Genomic DNA, 17,131 nt, shown 5'->3' on the forward strand with positions numbered 1-17,131 from the left:
GCTGGGACAGATGGAATGCCAATTTGTTTCCTTTTCCCTCTCCCTTTCTACTTTGAAGATTAGATAGAAAAGCAAGTCAAGAACAGCTAGTATTTACTATGTGCAAGGCACTAAACTGAGAGATTTAGATTGATTATCTTATTTCAGTGTCAATAAGTCAATGAGGATATTATAACTATCCATTTAATAAGGAAAACTAAGTTTAGAGTTGTCAATTAGTTTGTTTCAAAGATGTGGCTTGGAAATTGTGGCTGCATAAGTGGAAAAATTGATGGACAAGGCTGTTCTCCAGGGAAAACAATGATATTACCTAAGAGGAATCTTCTATTTGAAATCTGAAGCTATTGAAGTACATACATCTATTTTTAAAAATACATGCATCATGTCATTATTGTGGGATAGTGATGTCCTTAAAAATAGGGATTTCTGCATGAACTGAGTTCTAAAATGTGGATTGTGAGAAAAATAAAAAGTGTGACATTGCCTATAAGTTCAATAAAGTTCTTCAAATGTCTTGAAGAACTTTATTATCTCTACCCTATTTGAGTTAGGGTAAATGTCTCTACCCTATTTGAGTTATCTGATCTTCATATAGATCTTATGTCTATTTTGCTAGATTTATGCTTAAAATATTTCAATTTTTGGTGCTAATATAAATGGCATATTTATTTTTAATTTCAAATTCCAATTGTTCATTGCTGGTATACAAAAAATGATTGACTTTTGTATATTAGTGTTGTATCCTGCCACCTTGATATGATCACTTACTCCAATTTTTTGTTGTTTTGTTGTTGATTCTTTGGGATCTTCTACGTAGACAATTATATCATCTGAGAACAAAGACAGTTCTATTTCTTCCTTCCCAATCTGTATACCTTTTATTTCTACTCTTACTACATTAACTAAGACTTGCAGTGCAATGTTGAATACAAGGGATGGGAAGAGAAATCATTGCCTTTTTCCTGATCTTAGTGGAAAAACAAAATAGTTTCTCTCTGTTAAATATGATATTAGCTATAGATTTTTCTGTAGATATGCTTTATCAAGTTGAGGAAGTTCACCTCTATTCCAAATTTTCTGTGGGAGTTTTTTTTTTTCTATCATATATTGGTGTTAGATTTTGTCAAATGCTTTTCCTGCTTCTATTAATATGATAATGTAAATTTTCTTTAGCTTGTTGATGTGATTAATTGTTACCATTTGATCATAGTATATAATTCTCTGTATACATTGTTGGATTTGATTTGCTAGTATTATGTTGAGGAGTTTTGGATCTATGTTCAGAAGACATATTGGTCTGTCATTTTCCTTTCTTGTAATGTTTTTATCTACTTTTGGTATTAGGTAATGTTGGCCTCATAGAATGAATAAAATATTCATTCTGCTTTTATTTTCTGGAAGAGATTGTAGAGAATTGTTATTGTTTCTTCCTAAAATATTTGGTAGAATTCACCAAGGAAACCATCTGGCCCTGATCCTTTCTATTTTAGAAGATGATTGAATTAGTGATTCAATTTCTTTAATAGATATAGGTCAATTTCACATTACCTCTTTATTCCTGTATGAGTTTTGATAGATTGAATCTTTCGAGGAATTGATCCATTTCATCCAACTTATCAAACTTGGGAGGCAGAGGTTATTCATAATATTCCCCTATTATCCTTTTAATGTTCATGGGATCCATAGTGAGAGCCCCTCTTACATTTTATAAAAGAAGGAAAGACATTTTAGAATATGAAAATCATGAACTTTAGAGTAGTAGGATATTCCATTTCAAATAATAATCAAGTATCAGTTCTCCAATCAACAAATATTTACTGAGCTCTTATAATATTACCAGAAATGGCTTTAACATTGCACTGAATGAATTGATGTTCCTGTATTCACTGTGGCCACCTTCTTTCCATTAGGAAAGAGGGACAGTAAGGGATATATATTGAATTTTTAAAAAGTCCATCAAAATTGAGATCTTAACTATATGTCACTCACTATGCTAAACCCTGCTGCACATTTTATTTCAAACTTAGGATAACATTGTGAAGTATGTAGCACTTCTGACAAAAATTAAACATAGACAAAGTAAGTAATGCCCTAGGTCTCAGTCACAGATTGAAAAAGTCAAAATTTTAACCAAATCTGATTTCAGAGCTCTGACCTGACCCTGAAAGTTCTTAAGTTCATATCAGTTATTCAGATGTTAACATTAGATATTTTAAATAACAAAATTATGTTTTTTCCTGAGAAAGACCTCTTCAGCTTTTCCTTATAAATGAAATTCTAAGATTTTTCAAGTAGAAAATACTTAGAACTTTTCAAGAAGCTTTAATTTTGTATAATAATTGCTTAGATCTATTATTTAGAATGATTGGAGCTGTGGGAGCACTCTACAAATCCTTTGAAATTGATTTTAAAAATGTGCTGTTATCTGATAGCAGTCTTCAGTTTGCTACATCATTTCAAAATTTCCTGTTATTTTCTGTGACATTTCTCAGATTACCTAGAGAATGCAAGCTGTTAGAACAGCTTCTTTTATCAGCCATCTCCAGTGGCTCAACCAACTGAGACTTGTATAATGTTTCTGGAATCCATGTGGACCTTGCCAAAGATGGACCTTTTGGAAGATAACAGTGTTGATGTCTAGTCTCTAGTTAAGATCAACACTTACTGGGTGATATTTTATATTAATAAAAGCAGCTAGCTTAATGCTAAATCTTTGTTATTTGAAAGAGTAAAGAGGATTTTCTTACAACTAGAGTAACCACAGTTAGGGAGTTATCAACTGGTATTCTTTAATATGAAAATTCAATGATTAAACCCACTTGAAATATTAAGTTTATTTGGGGCGCTTGGGTGGCTCAGTCAGTTAAGTGTCTGCATTGGCTCCAGTCAGGATCTGGGGTCCTGGGTTCAAGCCCCAAATAAGGCTCCCTTCTCGATGGGGAGCCTGCTTCTTCTCCCTCTGCCCCTCCCCTGCTTGTGCTCTCTAACTCTCCTCTCTCTCTCAAATAAATAAAATCTTTAAAAATTATATTTATTCTTTGTATCCTATTATCCAAATTTGTACCTTCTCATTATATATTTATAATTCTATGTGATTTCACATTGACTTAAGTATCTTTACAAGCATTCAATAGTTTTAAAAAATATTATGTGTTTTATTTTAAAATTTTGTGTTGGCTTGCAAAGAAATAATATTGCTCAGAAGACCGCTTTTTTTTTTTTTAAGGTTTTATTTATTTATTTGACAGGGAGAGAGAGAGCACAAGGAGAGGGAGCAGCAGGCAGAGGGAGAGGGAGAAGCAGGCTCTCTGCAAAGCAGGGAGCCAGATGTGGGCCTTGATCCCAGGAACCTGGGATCATGACCTGGGTTGAAGGCAAGAGCTTAACCGTCTGAGCCACGCAGGCACCCCAGAAGACCACTACTTTATGACATCTGTTTTTGTCCTTTATACACCAAATACAGAAATAAAAGTTTTTTTTTTTTTAATTGGCAAGTCATCAGCATTGTTAAGGAATATAAGTAAAACATAGGTGACAACTTTCTGAAAATCCTCAGTAATCCCACCAAATAGACTGCAGCCTGATTAACTTATATGTATGTTGATGCAAGTTTCTAGACCTACTGTTACACTGGTGGGACCAGAAGTATTGGTTTCTAGGGATTTCCAAGTTATAAAGTGTTCTGTAATAAACCTATTACACTGTTGGCATGTGTTTGTGAAAACTGGGAAAATATTATTACTGGTCTTCCAAATTCCTACTGCATTTTCCCTACACCTTTTCTTTCTTTTATCTTCCTCCTATAGGTGAAACAGGATGAGTATCTTAAGTTGTACCTGATCCCTGATGGTAGGGGAACTATGTTTTTTATTGTCATCTGGAGAATCACTTTCTTAACTCATTATAGAACAGCAGCATGATGAGGATCACAAAGTCTGAGGCCAGGTAGCCAGACACAATCCCAGCTGTACCACCTACTACTTACATAACTGCAAGCAAATCACTTAACCTTGTGCTCCTTGGTTTCTTCACCCAGAATGGGGATGATAGTATTATCCACATCAGACCTCCACAAAATAATTGATAGATATTAGAATTTATCACAAACATTAGTATTTATTCTCAATACATCATTAGAATTTAGTCCATGTCCCTGTTTCAGCTGACAGAAAATTCTGTTTCTCTGGGATCACAGAGTAGGGTGGGATCATGATTGTGACTTATTCTATTGAGATTTCTAAAGCCAGTTCATTAAAATGCTTCAGCATTTACTTTATAGGAGGTCATGAAGGATCCAATATTTTAGAAAATTAGTTTCATATAATTCTTGAATCAGGAGAGTAAAATATTTTCAGAGTTATTAAATGTAAGTTGAAAAATACAGTATTGGACTTCTTGAAAATCCAAGACTGTATCTCTGAAAGACATGGTAAATTTTTCTTCACTTGCTCAGGAAAAAATGTACCAAACTCAATTGTTTCTAGGCAGGTAATTTAAGCTAAGGGAATGTGATTGTTCCCAAGGAATTGGGATCAAAACAAATAATCTGTGCTTGTACAATAAGTGCCAGTGGATCCACTTTGGATGTTGTTTCTCGGGAGCTGAGTGAAGTGGGTTTAGGAAATTAGGAAACAGGGCTAATCTTGAACTGTTCTAATCTTGAACCCTCTAAGTGACTGCAGAAGCACAAATTACTCATTCCAAGCGAATGTTTAACCATAGATGCATCCAAAGTAAACTTCTCTCTAGTTCCCTTTGCTTTGATTTATCTAGTTGGTGTTTCCAAAAGCATCAGGTTAAAATCACTCTTCCATAGTACTGTATATAGCTTCTGGCATCAAATATAATCTCTGTTCTTCTTGCCCCAAGAGTCACTACTGGATAAAGTACTGCAAAAGTGATATTTAGGCTATAGAAGTTTCAGGAAAGCACCTTGATGATTTCCAACTATGATAATTCTATGCTTCATGTGAGACTTTATTTTCTGCTTTGGCAGGAGAAATCCTAAAATAGTATGGGGACGGAAGTTAAAATATTACAGGCTTGGCTACCCTGTATCACCCAGGAAAGGATAACAGAAACTTTTCGTGCCTTATAGTATTTGGGGGAAAACAGAATAGCATCTTAAAGTTTAAGGTCATACAAAGTGAGACTCTGGTAGAGGTAACCCAGGCAAGAAGTGTTTGTTGCATATTTACTATGTGTAGACTAGAAGCTATAGCATATGGGAACAGGTAAATATACCATTTAAATTTCATGATAACCCTAAGGAATAGAAAGGCTCTGTGCCTTGGAGAGGTGAGAATGGAGTAGATTAATCATAAGCATTAAATAAATAGAAGAGACATGAAGGCTATACAATTCACATAAATTATATCTAGTTGATGAATTCTAGGCTGTGCCTCAACGAGAAGATGGGACTTCATTTTGCTTTTAAAGGCTGTAAATATTTTGACTAGAGGAGCAGAGGGGGTGTGGCCTGAGATGAGAGCAAGAACGAGAATAAATTCTAGGTCCGTGGTGTAAACAATGAAAGATTTCAGAGGTAGAAGAACCCTAGCTGCATTCAGTGGATGTTGAGTGACGGATTTGGCTGGAGCCCTGTTTTAATAAAGGTGAAGGTGAAAAATCTGGAGGGGGCATCTTGGGACAGGGCGATTGAGGTCCTTAAGATACTGAGCTTTTGGATGGTTTGGCAGGGGTGGTTCTTAAATATTCTCAGGAATGAAGTGAATTTGGGAAGTTAGGGGATGTGGATTTGAAATGTCTGGTCTCATCTTGAACTCTGTAAGTGGAAGAGCTTTTTAGGATGACTAACTTGTGTGTATGATAGATTAGAGAGAGTGGCAGGGGGAATGCCAGGGTGAGTCTGGACAAGTTTGGTCTGGTGGCAGTTGCTAACTTGTGCACCCCAACATCCATTATCCCCTTGCTTCCTAGGACCCAGGAACAGAAGGCTGTTTTTCCCCTGAGGAGAGCTAAGATAAATTTGTCAGCCTTCTCGCAGTTTGCTGTCACATACGTGAGTTCTGTCCAGTGAAATGTAAGCAGAAGTATGTGCGGATGTCCAGGAAGGAAGAGGCTCACTGTTTATTACTTCCTCCCATTGGCTTAGAAGAGCCATGTGACAGTAGGAGCACCACCCACAATCCTGGACCGCAGCATGCTCTGGCTCCTGCAGACGGCAGACAGGTGCGGGGATGGTAGAGCAGGAAGGAGGGTTGGTATGCAGTCTCTGGTCACTGCCTGGGGCTGCCCCACCAGCCCGCATGCCTAATGCAGGATTTTTTTTTTTTTTTTAAGTGGAAATGGGGAATAAACCATTATCTTATTTAGGCCATTTTTAGTTGGAGTTTTTCTGTTTTAGGAAACCAAACTTGATCCTAAGAAAGTGGTTTGTAACAGAAGGAAAAGAAGTGGTTTATGCAAAAAAAATTATTCATTACTGTTAGTTGGAGGAGTGGCAGATTGGCAAACTGGTGGTCTCCTCCAGCTGCCTGAGTTGCCCAGCCCGTTCCTTGGTACTCCATCCGAGGCAACTTTTGGACTCAATCTGTTTTTATTTATAAGACAATGACCATTCTTGATTTAAGTGTTTGGAGCCTTTCCCCTTCTAAAAATTGTATTTATCTAATATTCCTTTTATTCTAGAGGAAAAGAATTGATATCAGCTGAGCACTTACTATGTGCCAAATGGCATGATATATTTTACATATTTTATCTTTTTAAAATTCTCATAAAAGCCTATTGAGGGAGTTATGAACTCTGTTTTCCAAAAGAGAAACTAACACTTAGTGCAGACACTGTTTACAAAGCTATTGACCGAGGTGAGGTCCAGACCATGGCCTGCAGGAACTCACAGTCCATAACTTTCCATCATAAGAATGAATTTGAGGGGCTCAAAATATCCATGTGATGTCATAACCAAGTGGGAAATACAGTATGCTTGTATACATGTGTGCGAAATATAGTTATAAAATACGATCAATTTTTCACATCAAAGTTCTGCTATGAGTTCTCTCTTTTAAAAAGTATTACAAATCATAAGCAGTTGTCATGTCAGCTTCATCTGATAGAATCAGTGTAAATTAAATGTTGATATTTTACAGTAGACACACTTCTCAAAATAACTAAATATTTTTCAAATTAATAAAGTTTAAAGAAACATTTCATTTAAGGCAGAATGTCCCTGAAGCAGTAACCCAAACTCTGCATTTCATAATTGCCCATTGGAGCATGTGACTTTTGGGTGTCTGGCATGTTCATGAGTTATAACTGTTTTTTTTTGAAGGGGGAAAGGGAGGTGAATCCCTTCTTTACCACTGATCTATAGGGCAGCCTTCTGACCCTGCTTCTGCATCTCTTAACCCAACTTCCCAAAACACAGTTCAGGTTTGGAGTGGACACCCAATCCAGGCTGAGCCATTTCAATTCTTCCTCAGAAATTTGAATTGGGACTGACAGCTAGCTAGTACATAGAGATACGGGGTGGCCGTATTCTACCCTAGGTACCGGAGCGAAGCAGAGTATACCCCAGTGGCCAAAAGAAAATGGGACGGGAGTGCAGACAGAAGCAAGGAGAAAAATGTAGATGTAGACCTTTGAGAGTTTTGCTGGTCCTCGTTTCAGACTGCCTGAGACCCAGAGGAATTTTTCCTTTGTGGATCCATGAAATGTCCCTTTTTTCCTCATAATAAAACTTTTTTTTTGCTTAAGCTAGCTTAAATTGGTTTCACTGGATTTGCCATCCTGTGGTCTCTATAAAGAGCATACATAATATCAGTCTCAGTACAATAGTCTAGGCACCTGGCGTGGGGCCACAAAGAGCCCCAGCAGCAATGTGGTCTGGAGGAGCAGGGCAGCATTGATTCCAGGTCACAAAGTACACCCAGGATTTACTTGTCCTCTTCTTGTGTTGTGTTAGGCCCTGGCAAAGCTTTGGGAACAAGGGCATTAAGCAGTGGAAGGGTTTCTTTGCACTTCACATCTACTTTGGCATTACAGACTGCTAAACAGGGGCTGGTTTGAATGTAATGACCTGAAACTTTATTTGAAGTTGGAGATCAGATTAGAAGTGGGAGGGTACACATACTACAAGTAGGGTAACCAGGCAGGAGCTGAATGATGGAGGGGTGCCCAGGGGAATGCAGGGACACCTTCTGATGCTCCCTGATTTAATAGCAATCAAATACCATAATAGGCATTTTGTGTTTCTCCTGTTATTACTATGCATGTATAGCTGTGTTCCCACATGCATTGAAGACACATGGATAAAGAAGGCTTTCATTTTTGCAAATTTGGGAATGACATAACATATGAACAGGGAAGCAGGCCATTTCTGTTTTAAGAATGACTTTAACTTTGTTCTCTGCTTTCTACAATCAACGATTTTTTTTTTTTTTTTTAACTTGGAGACAGATAGGATTGAAAATGTTTTATGATTCATGGTGTGCTTAAAATGTTAGCAGACTGCCAGAAAGCGGCAGGATACATCAAGTTTTTAAGTAGCCCCCCCCCCCCCCGCCAACTTCCTTTATTCCGCTAGGGGTAAGACATGGGGGCGGAGATTGCTTGAATGTTTTGAGGTTCTGTAGCCAGGAGCGAGGCAGTGAAATACATTTCAATGGGAATTGGAATTAAGATGTTTCCTTGGTCATTCATTGTAAAAAATTGATGATTATTCTGCCAGAAGTGCACATTTAAAAATCTTTTATGTATAATAAATTGCTTGTCATGAAGTGTGAAGAACTATAGGAAGTGTAAACATGTCAGTATTTCAGAGATGAATATTGATGCTGGACACAACCTTTGTTCACATGTTTAGGCAAAATGGGAGATTCTTGATTTGCTATTAGCTTAGTTTATGTGGAAAGCAGTTACTGGTAATTTCTCTTATTTAAAAAAAAAGCTCTTTATTTCTCTTCATTTGGCTGTTGGAAGCATCTGAGGGCCACAATGATAAAAGAGTATATAATTTTGGGTTGATTTAGACTTCTTTGCATGCAGCTCACTTTCTGCATGGTAGCACATTATTCTGCCTAAGAAAATTTTTGCAAATCTCCCATGTGTCAGAAGGGGACAAACAAAATTCCTACTTTTCTCCCTGGGTGTGTTTGGCTGAGGCCAGGAGAAAGAAAATGGGGAGGGGCAGCTGCCTCACACACCACCCACATGTACAAGAGAGTGGCCTCTAGATACCCCGATGCTCACTTCAAATAACTGATGCAGGGTCTGGGTCACAAATTGGGCTGGCCGATTTATTTTCAGATTTGTTTTTCTTTTCTCCTTGTTTTTAGTACATTTCAGGAAAAGAATGTTCTATTTGGTACCTGATTAAACATAAAATTGCTATTTTCTTAGATTGCCTATTATCTAAGGTAGGTATTAAGCTAGCTGTTTAAGTGTTTGAAATTATTCAGGTTGTATAAGCACTGTGGTTTTGTGGCCACTCGCTGTTCTTAAAATTAGAAGACATAAAAGGGCCCATTCTGTGGAGACTGGAATAGATCTGGGACAAGGGGAACTGGTAGGTATTCAGGGAAAGACTATTAAATTGCTAACTGTGCATATACTATCTGAAAAAAAAACAAACAACTTTTTAAAAAAGTTTTGAGTATGTTAATTTTGCTCTCAGCTGAGTTCCTGCTTCCTCATTTGAGGGAGTTCTGTTCATGGCATGTGCAATATATGATTTTCCACCAAATAGTATAAAATAAATTTATGAAAGTTGTTGCCAAGGACAGTGAGCTGCTCTGTGAAAGAAGGATTCTACAGTTTAAGAACTTGGGTGAAATGCTTGGTTTGTGTTCTCCCTTTGGGATGTACAATGTAAATTCTCACAGAAGTCTTTTAATAAACAAAAGTGTTTAACCTGGGACTTACCATGGAAGAATGCTTTTCTAAATAGTATTTAGATGGCTCACAGAACTTTTTTGGAAATCCTGGTGGAAGATATTGTAATTTGATCTCTTGTGCCGAGGCTGCTTGTAGAGTTTACCCAGCTGTTGATGGAGCCATCTTGGTGAGGAGCCCATTCCAATGGCAAGATTCTCATGCCCCAGTAGTTAGCTTGCTCCATTAAGTTCTTTCTCTTTGTTGTTACTGTTTTCAGCTCGTTAGGACCTAGGGACTAGGTCAATATTATTGCTCTGTAACAAAATCCCTGATACCCCAATACTTTTAGAAATATGATTATTTTCTTTGAGCCCGTGTGCTCTTGGGACCAGGACTCTGGGGTGGGGGCAGGGGACACTGGGTATGCTGATGGGTTACTAAGGGATTGCCTGCCACTTGCATGTCTGCTCATTGCTTGCTGGTTAGACTCCCAGGAATAGCCTGGATTCCTTCTCTTTGCACAAAATCCTGGCTATTGGGTGTCATTCATTTAACAAATGATTCATTTAACAAATTCATTCATTTAACAAATGCCTACTTTATCCCAGACATTTTTCTTGACTCTGGGCACAGCAGAGAACATATCAGATAGAACTTGTTCTAGTGGAGCTGCTATTGAGGGCAGCAGACAACAAACACATAAGTAAACAATGACGTGTTATAAATAGATGTAAAAGCAGAGGAAGAGGGTTGAAAACCTTCAGTGACAGAATGCATTGCTGTTTTAGATGGCTAACCAAATCTTCTTCCTGAGAATCTCTTCTAAGGATCTAGATCTGCACTCTAGATCTGTTTCTCTGGTGATCGGGTAAGGGTAAAAAATACCAACTATGTTATTAAGCAAACTTACGATGCAAATGATGCTGTATTGGTAGATTGCATCAGTATCTGATGGGGGTGACATGCTTTGGGCTTCTCTGACTCCATGAGTCTTACAGCCAAGCATATTGGTTTCGGGGACACGGTAAGATACGCGCATTAATTTATTATCAGAGTTATTGGCTCCTGTGGGACAGGAAGCTTTTATGCCTGGTCAGCGTCCACACTACCCTAGTGGTTCTCTTCTCCCTACCCTGGTGTGGCCTGTGACAAGGGACTTACTGTAACATTGCCCACTGATGTAGAGAAACGCCTGAGACTATGGCTTGGCCCACTCAAATTGGTTCCTGTCACACAGCCTTCTCAAAAAACTGGTGTCACAGTGGCTTCAGCTCTCTTCTAAGACTGCATGTTTCATTTAACTTCCAAAGGTCTCCTGGTGGGCATAGCAGAAGGGGAGGTTCTGATGAGCAGAAGAGAAATGGGAAAGTGAGCAGGGGGAAAAGCATTTTAGCCAGGGAACAGCAAGACGAGTTTACCATGATTGAAGAAAAGCAAGAAGGCTAGTGTAACCTGAGCAAAGATTCCAGAAAATTTTCATACTCATGATTTCATTCCTGTGACTAAACTTTTGGAGAAGTAGGTGTGGTCAAGAGAGAGCCTTCCAAAGGCAGCGTTCTCCAAGTTCCATTGGGAATCACCAGTTTTTGTTTGTTTGTTTTAATGTTCATTCACGATTTTTAAAAATGCATTTTTATGTTGTTTTGAAGCAACTAAACTGCAAATTGTTTTATAATGTATACACCTGATTTCGTGCTTTTATGTTAAGTATTGCATCCCCTTGTAGCTACGCATTTTTCCCAATCTGGGAAATTGGGGGAGAGATCACTGCCCCTTCTATTACCTTCTCTTTCTGCAACTTTCCCCTCTTCCCTGTGTGTTTAATATAACTGACACAATCCCAGGTAAGATAAGCATCATTGTCTGCCATTCTCACATGCAAAAGTTAATGACACAACTGACAGCATAAGGCGGTAGAGCAGAACTGTGAACACTGGTCATTTGACAGTTTTTTTTTCTGCTGCCCCCTGGCGGTTGGATTTTTAACTAACGAGGTTTGTATCTGACTGGCTTGCTCTTTTACGACAGTCTGTAGGTAAATTTCTTGTCTTTGAATCTTCCTTCGGTTCCCCTCTGCCTCCCAAAGAGCCAGTTCCTGCCCTGAATCTCTTGTTTGGACCCCTAACAGCCATCTGCCTTGCTCTGGCTGTTTCTAATTGTGGCCTCAACTGTTCCACTTCCACTTCCATTTTCCACACCTAACGGTAAGCCGTCATCGGCGAGAATCACCTCCTTCTGATGCTTTTATCAGTCGGCCACTGATGGAATTCTGTGAGTTGGTGTATTCCAACAGAAGGTATATTCCTAGGCAACGGAGGGAGAAATTTTGTGGTCTTCCCACTTTCCCATTCCAAATTTGATCTCTTGATGTGTATCTCCGAAGAACTCTTAGGAAACTAAGGTTGCTACAAGTAACGGGGTTTGGCTAGAAGAACTGAAATCCAGCTGAGGGGCCAGAGGTTTCTCAGCAACAATTGGCAGTAGAGAGTTGTTGGTGAGGGGAGACTATGGCCGACTGAGAGAAGGAACAGCAGCTCCACTACAGGAAAGCCAGACCCAGACTGCAGCCAGGAGCCAGCAACTAAGGAAGATGGACTCTCCAGACTTGAAAATGGAGTAAGAAGCTGGGCAGAAGGGAGGATGACAGAAGAATCAAAAATGGAAGATGGAAGCTTTTATGGAAGTGCCGTCTAATAGAAATCCAGAGCAAGCCACGAATAAGAGCCACACTTGTGTTTAAATTTTCCAGTAGCCATGCCACAAGAAAGTAAAAAGAAACACATGAAACTAATTTTAACAATGTATATATTTTATTTTGTTTTATTTATTTATTTTTTTAGTATAGGTACAAATTAGGTTTCTTTTTATTTTTTTAATTTAAAATCAATCCGTTAACATAGAGTGTATTATTAGTTTCAGAGGTAGAGTTTAGTGATTCACCAGTTGCATATAACACTCAGAGTTCATTATATCGCATACCCTCCTTAATGCCCATCACTCAGTTACCCCATCCCCCCACCTACCTCCCCTCTAGCAACCCTCTGTTTGTTTCCTGTGGTTAATTGTCTCTTATAGCGGGGCTGCTGGGTGGCTCAGTGGGTTAAAGCCTCTGCCTTCGGCTCGGGTCGTGGTCTTGGGGTCCTGGGATTGGGTCCTGGGATCGGGTCCCACATCGGGTTCTCTGCTTGGCAGGGAGCCTGCTTCCACCTCTCTCTCTCTGCCTGCCTCTCCGCCTGCTTGTGATCTCTGTCTTTCAAATAAATAAATAAAATCTTTAAAAAAATAAAGAGTCTCTTATAGTTTATCTCCCTCTGATTTTGTCTTATTTTATTTTTCCCTCCCTTCCCCTATGTTCTTTTGTTTATTAAATTCTACATATAAGTGAAATCATATGGTATTTTTCTTTGACTTATTTTGCTCAGCATAATACCCTCTGGTTCCATCTGCATAGTTACTAATAGTAAGATTTCATTCTTTTTTGATTGCTGAGTAATATTCCATTCTATGTATATATACCACATCTTCTTCATCCATTCAGCTGTCATTGGAGATCTGAGCTTTTTCTATAGTTTGGCTATTGTGGTCATTGCTGCTATAAAGGTGCATGTGTCTCTTGGAATCACTCTGTATCCTTTGGATAAATACCTACTAGTATAATTTCTGGGTCATAGGGTAGCTCTATTTTTAACTTTTTGAGGAACCTCCATACTGTTTTCCATAGTAGCTGTACCATTTGTATTCCCACCAGACAAAGCCATAGTATCCAAAAATGTATAAAGAGCTTATCAAACTCAACATCCAAAAAACAAATAATCCAATCAAGAAATGGGCAGATGACATGAATAGACATTTCTCCAAAGAAGACATACAGAGGCCAACAGACACATGAAAAAATGCTCTACAGCACTCAGCATCAGGGAAATACAAATCAAAACCACAACAAGATACCATCTCACACCTGTCAGAATGGCTAAAATTAACAAGTCAGGAAACAACAGAAGTTGGTGATGATGTAGAGAAAGGGGAACTCTCTTATACTCATGGTGGGGATGCAGACTATATATATATATATATATATATATATACACACATATGTATATATATATATTTTTTAATCTTTTTTTTTAAAGTGATATCTATGCCCAATGTGGGGCTCAAACTCACAATCCTGAGATCAAGAATTGTATGCTCTTCCAACTTAGCCAGCCAGGTGTCCCAACAATATATTTTATTTAACTCAGTTATATCCAAAATATTATGATATTACTATGTGACCAACATAAAACATTATTAATGAGATACTTTCTTCTTTTCTCTCTCTCTCATACCACATCTTCAAAATCTAGAGAATATTTTATACTTAACAGCACATTTCAGTTAGAACTAGCTCTTAGTTCATGTAGATAGTGCTATCATATCAGACAGGAAGAGACAGTGAAGCAGAGATGGTTGGGGAGGGTAAATGAAGGAGGGAGCCTAGGTGCTTAGAGGCCCAGAGAAGCCCCTACTGGCAGCTGGACTCTTGATAAGGGGACATCTTGAAGCATCATTCTTTAACTAGGACTTTGAGTTTTCTAATTTATTATGTAAAAATTATAATTTTACTTATGTTTATTTAAAATTTTTATTCTAAAATGTATTATTAGAAAACTCTTTAATAGGTATGGGTAGGGATTATAGACTGAGATGGAAATTTTCTTGGAGACAAGATGCTAAATTTCAAGGATTGAAATTTGTTTTCAACTCCTGAATGAACTGTGATCAATTGGTTGAAGCTACCCAGAGCCCTGTGTTGAGGAGGATTCTGAGGTTATGTCTTTTTTCAGCAGGGAAGAGCACTGTGCTTATCTGCCAGGCAGCTGGCACATATTTGCCATCCCTGATATGGTAGGAAGATCTCCAGGTTCTGGAGACCTTGGGGAATGATTCATGAGTTGTTGAACATTACCGAGCTCAGTTTTCTTCATTTGTAAGGTAGGAACAATTGTCAGTGCTATTTAGGATATCAATAAATGCTGGTTTCCTTCTCAGTTTCTGTTTTGTTATTTAATCTATACCTATTGAGGGACCTGTTTGTACTTGGTATTGTTCTGTTAATCTGGGGATTATGATATGCCAAACTCTGTCCTTACCCATAAGGATCCAGGTTAAAGAAACTATTACATATTAAATAGTGAATAGTCCACTGTAGTATATACTTAAATGCCTCATTATGGTTCAGACTGTGTGTTATTACTGTTAAAAGGGAAGAAAAGTAGAGTCAGGGAAAGCTTTGTGAAGGATGCAGATCTTGCATTGAACAGATACGTAATCATTCACGACATTCGCAAGAAATAGACTATTTTTTTTAAAGATTTTATTTATTTATTTGAGAGAGAGAGAGAGAGAGAGAGAGCATGAGAGGGGAGAGGTCAGCGGGAGAAGCAGACTCCCTGCCGAGCAGGGAGCCCGATGTGGGACTCAATCCTATGACTCCAGGATCATGACCTGAGCCAAAGGCAGTCGCTTAACCAACTGAGCCACCCAGGCGCCCCTAGAAATAGACTATTTTAAAGGACACAGACTGAGAACTGTCCAATTAATTCCCAAAGCGAACTCTTAAGCCTTTCAATTCAAACCCTGCCAATCGGTGATCACACTTTGGAGATGTAGCTTGTGTTGAGTTAGTGAAATTACTAGTATATTTTGTGGTCTCTTGTGGATATCATAGTGTCTTGTTTCATAAAGTTGTTAATGATCAGGAGTCAAGGCAGAAACTTTCTTTTTATTGTGTCCTAAATTTATGGATGCTGTGCGAGGACTGAGGAATGGTTCCAGTAGCAGTTGTCTCCCCTGATTATCTCCTCTAGTGGAGATTCCGTGGAAGGGGAGAGACCGGAGCCATGGCTGAGCCATTTCGCATTTCACCCACTTCAGTGCCTTCGTCTTTAATTCCAAATCATTTTATTTCCTGCGGCCAAAACGAGTCTTTGAACTTTGCAGTCTTTAATCAGAAGATTCATTATTCCAGAAACATGCCTAGTTTTATGATTAAAATAAGTCAGGCTGCACACATTTCGTTTTTCCTGTAAGAACCCAGCAGCAGGCAGTAAAGAATCTGTCAAAGGTTTGCTTTTAACAAATATGGAGGCCGGCTACTTGGAGCCCTGAAGCTGTTGGAGGGAGTCCAGACTTAATGGATTTATGCATTAAACTTTCTTTCTTTCTTTCCTTTTTTTTTTTTTTAAGTGCAAAGGGATTTTAGGGGAACTTTGGAATTCTGCTTTTCTAAAAGCTCCTCTCCCTAGATCGGTTGTTTTCTACTGAAAGTAGAGTTTCATAATCCGGCACCTGTATTTACTTTGTGATGTGCTTGTTATTTTCCTATTCCTTTCTCTTCTTATAGGTTCCCTGAAAAATGAAATGGATTTCACAACCACTGAGGGCTGTGGCCTGTAGTCTGAAGTCTGGGTCTTGTCTAGGTGCAATGGCTTTCAAAGGATATGCAGTCCTTGTCTTTAGGGGGAACCTGGATCAAAATTTACTGGTCAAAATTCACCACTAGTTGGCAGCAAAGGAGCATTATAGCTTCTTACCCGTAAACGTAGGGGTTTGGATAGGCCTTGAGAAGGAAAATCAAGATAGGATTGTTGCTTGGTCCAAAGTCTCAAACCTTCGGCAGTGCTATAGATTTCAGTTTTCAAAAGGTCAGAAAGAATTTCTGCTGAAGGTACCTGTTTCAGATTACATCATACAATATCTTATTAAACATATTTTTGAACTGTTTCTTCAATTAGCTGATTTTTATGACCTATCACTAAGGGGAAAATATCAGCTAATGGAATAGTATATATAGTGTGATCCTGTTTTGTGGAACATTAGCATATATGTATAGGGAAATATTTGTATTGTGTATATGTGTATATGTATGTGTGTACATATATATGTATGCATACATAAATGTATATATGAGACTGATGGGATGTAGATTTTATTATTGCCTTTTTTCTAATGAGGAACATTATTACTAAAATGCAGATATTTCCATGTTACTCTAACTCCACAAACTAGTCCCAAGCTTTTAGTGCCCTCTCTGCCCCTTTCCACACTCTGTGAGGAATACAAAAGTGGCCTAAGTTGTCTAGATGGTGCCATGTCCTGCTTTCAAGAGAGCCTGCAGCAAGCACAGGGAAAAGAACAGAGTTGTAGTCCTGCTTTGAGATGTGACTGGTTTTGGCTTGTGCAAAATATGGACCTCAGCCCCCTTCCCTGACCTATCTTAGCATTAGTGAGAAATTGGTCCTTTCCTATATGGCAC

The sequence above is a fragment of the Enhydra lutris genome, unplaced genomic scaffold (genome assembly GCF_002288905.1).
Source record: "Enhydra lutris kenyoni isolate GAN:26980312 unplaced genomic scaffold, ASM228890v2 scaffoldscaffold12, whole genome shotgun sequence".
NCBI lineage: Eukaryota > Metazoa > Chordata > Mammalia > Carnivora > Mustelidae > Enhydra > Enhydra lutris.